This window comes from Hemiscyllium ocellatum, unplaced genomic scaffold (assembly GCF_020745735.1).
Source record: "Hemiscyllium ocellatum isolate sHemOce1 unplaced genomic scaffold, sHemOce1.pat.X.cur. scaffold_484_pat_ctg1, whole genome shotgun sequence".
NCBI classification, from domain to species: Eukaryota; Metazoa; Chordata; class Chondrichthyes; order Orectolobiformes; family Hemiscylliidae; genus Hemiscyllium; species Hemiscyllium ocellatum.
Window position 1 is genome coordinate 336,118 of NW_026869079.1, and position 9,850 is coordinate 345,967.

The 9,850-nt window shown below is 48.2% G+C and overlaps 1 long non-coding RNA gene across 1 annotated transcript in view; it reads left to right on the plus strand.

Moving 5' to 3' along the window:
- LOC132813850 (uncharacterized) overlaps positions 1 to 9,495 on the plus strand; it is an 81,113-nt gene extending 71,618 nt beyond the window's left edge. Inside the window, exons 3-4 of the long non-coding RNA XR_009644180.1 lie at positions 2,413 to 2,628; positions 9,355 to 9,495. This is a non-coding gene — a long non-coding RNA (uncharacterized LOC132813850). The remainder of the gene's footprint in view (positions 1 to 2,412; positions 2,629 to 9,354) is intronic.
- Positions 9,496 to 9,850: the final 355 nt, after the last annotated feature.

A 9,850-nucleotide genomic window follows, 5' to 3' on the forward strand; every position in this document is an offset into this window, starting at 1 on the left:
CCTCCCCTCTCTGTGCCCCTCTCTCTCTATCCCCCCTCTCTGCCCCCTCTCTCTGTCCCCCTCTCTCTGTCACGCCTCTCTGTGCCCCCTCTGAGCCCCCTCTCTGTATCCCTCTCTCACTGCCCTCCTCTCTGTTTCCCTCTCTCTGTCCACGTCTCTCTGTCCCCCTCTCTCTATCACCCCCCTCTCTATCTCCCCTCTCTCTGTCCACCCCTCTGTCTGTGCCCCTCTCCCTGTCGCCCCTCTATCTATCCCACCTCTCTCTCTGTTCCCCTCTCTCTGTCCCCCCTCTCTCTGTACCCCACTCTATCTGCCCCCCTCTATCTGCCTCCCACTCTCTGTCACCCACTCTCTATCCACCCCTTTCACTGTCGCCCTCTCTCTGCCCCCTTCTTACCTGTCTCTCTCTGTCCCCCAGTCTTTGTCCTACTTCTCTCTGTCCCCCGCTCTGTCTACCCTCTCTGTCTCCCTCGCTTTGTACCCCCCTCTCTTACCCCACTCTCTCTGTCCCTCCACTCTCTGTCCCTCTCGCTCTGTCACGCCTCTCTGTGCCCCCTCTGTCCCCCCCTGTATTCCTCTCTCTCTGCCCCCTTCTCTGTTCCCCTCACTCTGTCCACCGTCTGTCTGCCCCCCTCTGTTCCCCCGCTCTATCTCCCCTCTCTCGATCCAACCCTCTCCCTGTCCCCCCTGCCTCTGTCCCCCTCTCTCTTTCCCGCTCTCTCTGTCCACCCCCTCTCTCAGTACCCTGTCTCTCTATATCCCCTCAGTCTCTCTGTCCCCCTCTCTCTGACCCCTCTCTCATTATGTCCTCCCCTGTTTCTGTCTTTCCCGCCCTCAACTTATCTCTCCCTTGCCTCTCTCTCTCTCACTCTTTCTCCCCCTGCTCCTTTACTCTCTGTCCACCTTCTCTCACTCTCGATTCCCCTCCCTTGGTGTCTCTCTCTCTCCCCACCTCCCTCCGTCTCCGTGACTGAATCTCTCTCCCTCCTTTCCCTCCCATTCTCTCTCTCTGACACTCTCTTTCTCCCTCGTCCTTCCCATTCCCTTTTACCCAGAGGCTGGGGGTTGGGGATGAGGCTACGCGTGCGGGGTGGGGATGAGATAAGAGAGAGATGTGGGAAGTGGGAGGAGGGGAAAATGGGGTGGAGACAGAATTGCAGGAGGGAGACAGAGACGGCAGGAGATAGAGAGAGTAAGGGGCAGGGGGAGAGGGGGAGGGGTTTGGAGACAGAATAATGGAGGCAGGTGGAGAAACCGGGGTTGGGGGGTGCCTGAGAGGGGACGAAAGCGTGAAAGGGAGAGGTGGTGAGAAAGAGACAGTGTGCTTAGAGAGAGAGAGGGAGAGAAGTGATGAGAAAGAGTAGGGGAGAGGTAATGGGGAGGCCAGGTTGGAGTCGGGGGGACAGAGGGCGTTAACCCCAGCTCCTGAGCTCAGGGCGCAGTGCCCTCCCCTTCCCTGAGGACCAGGACTTGGGGCTGAATCTGTCTCTCTCCAGCTCAGCTTCTCCAACACAAAGACACACAACAACATCGGTCCCTCTGCTGCTCGGCACGCTTTCATCCACATTGTTACTGGTTACAAATGGAAGTGATGGATACAAATGGAAGGGATGGTGCCTTTTCTCACTGGCCCCTGAGTTGTGAGAAACATTGAAATGTTTCCCTGTAACCCCCCTGTGGGATAAGGAGGGACAAACCAGCGCTCCTCTCAGTCTGTTACCATAGCGACAGGCTGCTCCATCGCTGAAACACTGAACTGAAATGAGAAAATCCCGGATGGTGTGATTAATGAGGGAATTTGATGGATGGATGGATTTGGGTGAAGGGATATTTCAGCACATTCTTCAGCTGCTGCCTGAACTTAGTCTGGGTCACGGCATAAATCGCGGTGTTTGTGCAGCAACTGAGGAGCTGCAGCATGAAGCCCAATTCCTGCAAAATGGGATGGAGATACACAGACTTATACCCCATATCATACATCCGGCTCCATATAGAATACAGCATTAACGTTGACCATAACAGGATGAAATTGGCCGAGATCACAAACAGTAAAATGATGGATTTTTTTCGGTTTCTCATTTCTGTGTCAGACTGAGCGTCCCCATTGGTGTGAGCGCGGAGTCTCCTGCGGGCTCTGCTGGTCACTAAAATGTGTCTAACGGTGAGAACATTGAGCAGCAGAATCAGGAGAAATGGGACACCCGGGGTTAGAATGTGGTGGAGGATCTCGATTGTGACCCAGACACTGGAGTAATAAACAGCGACTGTTACATTACAAAACCAGGGGGAGTTCCCCAGCCAATACCGAGCCGTGAGCATAGAATACCAGAAAATGTTCTTTAAACAGCTCAGCACAGTCACTGCTCCCAGAACCACAGCCGCCGTTTTCTCACTGCAATATTTACTTTTCAGCTTCTGGCAACAAATGGCCACAAACCGATCAAAGGTGAAAGTGACGGTGAACCAGACAGAGCAGTCAGTGGCTGCATAAAGCAGGACGGCGTGGATATTACACACGGGGACGGAGTCCCTCAGGAAATAAAACTGTTCCCGATAAACAATGGGAATGTGTCTCAGGATCAGGTCGAGGATAATGACCAGGAGATCCGCCGCTGCCATGGCCCCCAGGTAACGTCTGACACATGGAGACAATCCACAATCTTTATAAAGCAGGACGTAGATGGTCACTACGTTAACTGTGAGGAAGGAAAACAAACCCATTATCCATCAGCCTGGAGGCAAAGGGACCCGTTTGATCCGGGACCCAATGAGATTTTCAAATGCGTCCCTGTATTCAGGGATTTATTATAATACTTGGAGCTGGAATAACAAATGGAAAGGTTGGAATTACTGACAAAAATGTCATATAAACCACAAGAAACCCTCCCTCCCCAAACACACAGAGACACATCCATAAGGACAGATGGTTTCTAGAACATTCCCACACACTCGATCACTCGAGAGCAGACACAGGTCACTCCTTCCCAGTTCCTAATACGGAGGGTGGAAACGATGCTGTCCAGAAGGATTCTCTCCCAATTTCCTGAAGACAGATGGAGTTTGGGAATTTCCTGTCTTTTGGTCTAAATTGTGGTCGATCCTGTGTCATGAAGAGATGTAAACGTATGGAAAACGTATTCACCCCTTTAACTGCCTGAGGGGCCTTCGGAACAGTGTCTCCTTCTCCCTGGAACGGGATCTCTTCCCTCGGGATCTTATCGTTTGTTCAATTAACTGACGTCCGGCCGTTCACAATCAAACAACGTCAGGGACAGAACGTTCCGGGGAATGTCAGTTATAGAATGTCGGGGACAGAACGTTCCGGGGAATGTCAGTTATAGAATGTCAGGGACAGAACGTTCCGGGGAATGTCAGTCGTAGAATGTTGGGGACAGAACGTCCCGTGGAGCTCCTTGACCTGTCCATCACCTTTCCCCCCATCCACCCCACCACCATGATGTACTGTGCACAGGCTACATACCTGTCCAGCACTGGGAGCTGCACTGACCACATCATTGTATTATCTATAAATCTCAACCAGACAGTCTGACCAGCACAGAGACCTGTGCAGTGATCACCCGTGAATTCATATGTAAACCCAGGAGCAGTTACCCTCCCAGCACGTAGGACTGTGTACCCCACCCCAGTGCATTGATCTGTAACCCAGGACCAGTTACCCTCCCAGCATGTATGACTGTGTACCCTACCCCAGTGCATTGATCTGTAACCCAGGACCAGTTACCCTCCCAGCATGTAGGGCTGTGTACACCACCCCAGTGCATTGATCTGTAACCCAGGAGCAGTTACCCTCCCAGCATGTAGGACTGTGTACCCCACCCCAGTGCATTGATCTGTAACCCAGGAGCAGTTGCCCTCCCAGCATGTAGGACTGTGTACCCCACCCCAGTGCATTGATCTGTAACCCAGGAGCAGTTACCCTCTCAGCATGTAGGGCTGTGTACACCACCCCAGTGCATTGATCTGTAACCCAGGAGCAGTTACCCACCCAGCATGTAGGGCTGTGTACAACACCCCTGTGCATTGATCTGTAACCCAGGAGCAGTTACCCTCTCAGCATGTAGGACAGTGTACCCCACACCAGTGCATTGATTTGTAACCCAGGAGCAGTTACCCTCCAAGCATGTAGGACTGTGTACCCCACCCCATTGCATTGCTCAGTAACACTGTGTTAGATCCCTGCCCAGTGTGGGGAAACTTGCAGCCCATGCTGGAAGTGACAGGACCTCCAGCTCCCACCCATTTACAGATCCATATCGATATTGTGCCATGTCAAGGGGGTGCTGTGGATGTGAACATCACTGCCAGAGAGAGATGGTGGGGGAATCAGTTTAAATATCATCACATGGGATGGGTTTGGGGTATAGACAGAGAGGAGGAGACTGAGAGATAGTGTCATGGACGGCTGTGTTCTCAGGTTTCAGAATACTGAAATGTAGACACTTCGACAGCATCCGGTAACATGAGCCAGTCTTCCCAGGAAAGATGGGAAAAAGGGGACATTGGTGTGAGGTGAAATGATGGAGTTTGGATGAACGTTTGTTCTACAGCTTTGTAATTGGGAGTAGTTACAACAGAATCTCTGACTCACTGGGCAGAGAGATTATCTGTACGTGGCCAAGCTAGATTCCTGGTGCTATCCTATCAAACACAACTCATTGACGACCCACACACCCCACCCCCACCATAGAGTCCCTCTCATTCAGTACCAGATCGGTTCTCCCACCTATCATGGCTGGAGGGACTCACAGTCGCCCGGGTGCCCCTGGATATTCCATGACCCCTGGCACTGGTGCCATCTTTAAAAGGCCAATGGGTACACGGCTGACCTTTCTCAGTTAGGAGCTGCCCTGTACAGTTTACCCCGAGCATGAAAGATATGGGACAATTACACCACGGTTTGTCGACTGGGGCACGGAGGTCCTGGTGGATGGGCTAGTACAGAGGGTGACCATTCTCTTCCCAGAGAGAGCCACACCAGCAGACCCACTGAGCATGGTCTGTGCTCCCCACCCAGCTCAGTGCAGTTTCTGCGATCTGAAGAAATGTTCAGCAATACAGCACATGCATCAAAAACCTCCCCGCTCTGTCAGGATAAGGGTCACTGTGTTCTCTCTGCTCCCTCACACTCACGGTATATCTGTTATAGCACCGACCCCCGAACAAAGCTCTTGCTCATATACACGCAGCGCGCTCTGTTCCTGCAGTCCCTTTATAACGGCACAGCCTGTTTTAAACTGTCTTTCTTTATCTTTCATATCAAAGTGCATCACCTCACATTGCTCTGCATTGATCCCCGTCTACCGTCCTGTTGGAGTTCCACACTGTCCTCCATAGACTTTACAATCCTTGCAGGTTTGGTACCATTTACAAACATTAAGATTGTCACAGTGTCACAGTGCCCATGAAACAACTGACATCCTGTCCCACACACAGGAGTGTGAGCAAGTGAGATACTGATATATTCCCAAGGACAGAGTCAAATAATGACATACTGTCAATGGATCAACAAAAATCCTGACATATACGAGACAGAGTAGATGAAATATTGACAAACCACAGAGCAAGAGAAATCCTGATAGGTTCCACTTATCTATATTCACCAGGGTATAATGGGATGAAGTTGAAAATGTGTACTGTACCTTTAAGAGAGAGTGAATGCTGCTCTGAACTGAGAGCTTACAAGTACCTGTGATATGAGAGGATGGCAGACCCAGAAACAGTATATTACTACAGAGCTGGAGTCTGGTTATAAGCAGTTAAGAGATAGAGGGTCTTTCAGATCACTTTCAGTGTGAAAAAATACATTGTTGTTTTTATTTAATCAGTGGAATTTGGGAGTTCTCTGTCACTCATATTTTAACAGTTTACGAGGCGAATTGAGCATTTATTTATGTTTAGTTTAAATTACCAGATGAGATCTATGCTGTGTCCTAACAATTGCTGTGTGTGTATCTGTGTGTCTCCGTGTGGGGCAGGTCTGGCAGTCTCTGTGGTGCTTAAAGTGATGCAATGCCACCCTCTGCTGGCCTCCACACGCCACTACACAGGCATTGGCAGAGGCTGAAAACCAACAGGGATTCATTCAGAGAGGGGGAGGGAGAGGGCAGCTGCTCACAGCACCATCCAAACTGATGTCTTATCCGTGTACTGATCTAAATGTCCTTTAAATGTTGTAACTTTTCCTGCTTTCACCACTTCCTCTGCAAGTTCATTCCACACACAAGCCAGCTTCTTCTAAAATAATTACCTCTCATGACTTTTGGAAATCTTCTTTCCTCGCACCTTAAAATATCACTCAGTTTTGAATCCCCAACTCTCGGTAAAAGACATCAGCCCTTCAGCTTATCTGTACCCCTTATCGTTTTATAAACCTCTGCAAAGTTTCCCCTCTATCTCATATTCTCTAGGGAAACAAAGTCCCAGCCTACCCAGCCTCTCCTTATAGCTCAATCCCACCATTTGCAGCAACATCCAGGTTAAACTCTTGTGAACCCTCTCCAGGTTAATAATATCAAGGTCAATAATATCAAAGTGAACAGTCAATGTATTTTATAAGGGTAATGGAGACCAAAACTAGAGGACATAGTTGTAAGGTAAGAGGGGAAACATTTAAAAGTGACCTAAGGGGCAGCTGTTTCACCCACAGGGTGGTGTGCCTGTTGAATGAGTGGGCAGGATGACCAGACTGGACACAGTATTCCAGAAGAGGTCTCACCAATGTCCTGTACAACCTCAACATGACGTCCCAATTCCGATACTCAAAGGTCTGACCATTGAAGAGAAGTGTGTTAAACACATTCTTAACCACACTATCTATATGAGATGCAAATTTTAAAGCATTATACCTGATGGCCGAGGTCTCTGTTATACAACACTGCCAAAGGCCCTACATTTAATTGTATAAGTCCTGCTCTTGTTGGATTTACCAAACCCAGTATCTCGCATTAATCCAAATTTAAATCCATCTGCCACGCCTCGGTCAGTGAATGATATTACCACCTCCTCACCTTCCCCGTTTAATTTTAAAATGTCCCCCCCCCCTTCCAGGAGGCCTGCACACTCCAGCCTTGATTTTCACAAAGACCCTGAGCTTGGTTTGCCTTGTGTGGTTGGAGGGAGGAGGGACAGATTGCAGACACAGTCAGTGGGGAGGAGAGGCTAGAAAGTATCCTTTCATGGCGTGGTATCATTTCATGGTTTTAGACACATGTGAGAGTTGAGTTATATGATAGTTGTTTTGGGACCAGAAATTATGGTCTTTCACCGTGTCTGATGTTCAGTAATAAAGATCTACTTGAGACCCTTCATTGGGCAGAGTATGTCTGTAGGATTCCTTTCCCTAATATAGCAGACTACAGATAATAGCGATTAAAGATGTTCATAGTTAATTTCGATCTTGCACTTGTTTAACAAAACAAAGTGTTTTGTGTAGTTCAGTAATGGTAACCTGATTATAATAAATCCACACCGAGCTGAACACTGCCCCTTAAAATGTGACCCAAAATCTGGGTATAGTAGTGTCGTGGGTAGTGTCCCTGTCTCTGAGCCATAGCTCTGGGGTTTGATTCCAATTCCTGAAATTGTTTGATAGTGTTCATAGCTCTGGACCAGAAGGTGTGGATTCATGTCCTGCCTGTTGCAGAGGTATGTCACAGCATGTCATAACCGGCTGATGAACAAACACACAGGAGAATAATGTTACAGCTTTATGGGTATTGCCGAGTGGTGCTCGTGTCCCTACCTCCGGGCACAAAGGTCTAGGTGTAAATCCCACAGAAGTGTCTGCCAATATATCTGAACAAACTGATTAAACTGGTTTAGAATTGCGACTTGATGGAGAAAGAACAGGTGTGGGTGTTGAATTTCAGCATTTCGGCCCGGGATTATTGAAAGTACAGCCATTCGTGTTGATTGAAGTCACATTTCGCAGCAGTAAAGGTTTATAAAATCAGAACGGTCATGGATAGGGTTTGTAGTCAAGGTTTTTCCCCAGGTTAGGGGCGTTCAAAACTAGAGGATATTGGTGGAAATTGAGAGGGGAAAGGTTTTGAAGAGGCCTAAGGGGCACCTTTTCACACAGAGAGTGGTGTGTGTATGGAATGAGCTGCCAGAGGAAGTAGTGGAGGCTGGTACAACTACATCATGTAAAAGGCATCTGGATGCTGACAGACCTACCAAGATTTTCCAGCAATTTCTGTATTTGTTAAAACATTAATTTTAACACCGGTATCTGTGTTAGCTGTTTGGATACAGAATTGGCTGGCCAACAGAAGACAGCGAGTGGTAGTGGAAGGAAAATATTCTGCCTGGAAGTCAGTGGTGAGTGGTGTTCCACAGGGATCTGTCCTTGGGCCTCTACTATTTGTAATTTTTATAAATGAGTTGGATGAGGGGATTGAAGGATGGGTCAGCAAGTTTGCAGATGACACGAAGGTTGGAGGTGTCGTTGACAGTATAGAGACCTGTTGTAGGCTGCAGTGGGACATTGACAGGATGCGGAGATGGGCGGAGAGGTGGCAGATGGAGTTCAACCTGGATCAATGCGTGGTGATGCATTTTGGAAGGTCGAATTTGAAAGCTGAGTGCAGGATTAAGGATAGGATTCTTGGCAGTGTGAAGGAACAGAGAGATCGTTGTGTGCAGGTACATAGATCTCTTAAAATGGCCACCCAAGTGGACAGGGTTGTTAAGGAAGCATATGGTGTTTTGGCTTTCATTAACAGGAGGATTGAGTTTAAGAGTCATGAGATCTTGTTGCAGCTCTATAAAACTTTGGTAAGACCGCACTTGAAATACTGCGTCCCGTTCTGGTCACCCTATTATAGGAAAAATGTGGATGCTTTGGGGAGGGTTCAGATGAGGTTTACCAGGTTGCTGCCTGGACTGGAGTGCTTATGTTATGAAGAGAGGTTGACTGAGCTCGAAGTTCTTTCATTGGAGAAAAGGGGGAGAAGAGGGGACCTAACTGAGGTATTCAAGATTATGAGAGGCATAGATAGTGTTGATAGCCAGAGACTATTTCCCTGGGCAGAAATGGCTAACACGAGGGGTCATAGTTTTAAGCTGGCATAGAGGGGATGTCAGAGGTGGGTTCTTTACACAGAGAGTTGTGAGAGCATGGAATGCGTAGCCAGCAGCAGTTGTGGAAGCGAGATCATTGGGGACATTTAAGAGACTGCTGGACATGCGTATGGTCACAGAAATGTAAATGTGCATACATGAGGATCAATGGTCGGCATAACATGGTGGGCTGAAGGGCCTGTTCTGTGCTGGACTGTTCTATGTTCTATGTATTCTGAATACATTAACCATTTTATTTTTTTAATGACGCAGGGACATATAAACATATCTTCAAATCGTCCGAGACCATTTTCTGCTCAGGGTATGGCTCTGTGTATGACAGCAGCAATGATGCACCAACATGGAACAGGGAATGTGATGGAGACATAGTTTGGACAATGTACAAGGAGACCTCACATGGTCCAGTTTGGGAGAGGATGGCATTATTGTGTGAGTCACCTCAGAGAGGGAGAAAATGTCATCTGCAGAGAAGAAACGGCCTATTGCACTCTCTCCCCACATTATTCCTCATCACAGTAACGTGTACGAGCTAAAACAAGACTCTCCTGTTATTGTTACCATTCTTATTTTTATAGAATCCCTGCAGTTTGGAAACAAGCCCTTCGGCCCAACAAGTCCATACTAACCTTTCAAAGACTAACCTTCCCATGCCCTTGCAGTTAGCCCTGACTAGTGCACCTAAAGTAGAAATCGCTGAACACTATGGACTATTTGACCAATCCACTTGAATTATACAGCTTTGAGCTGT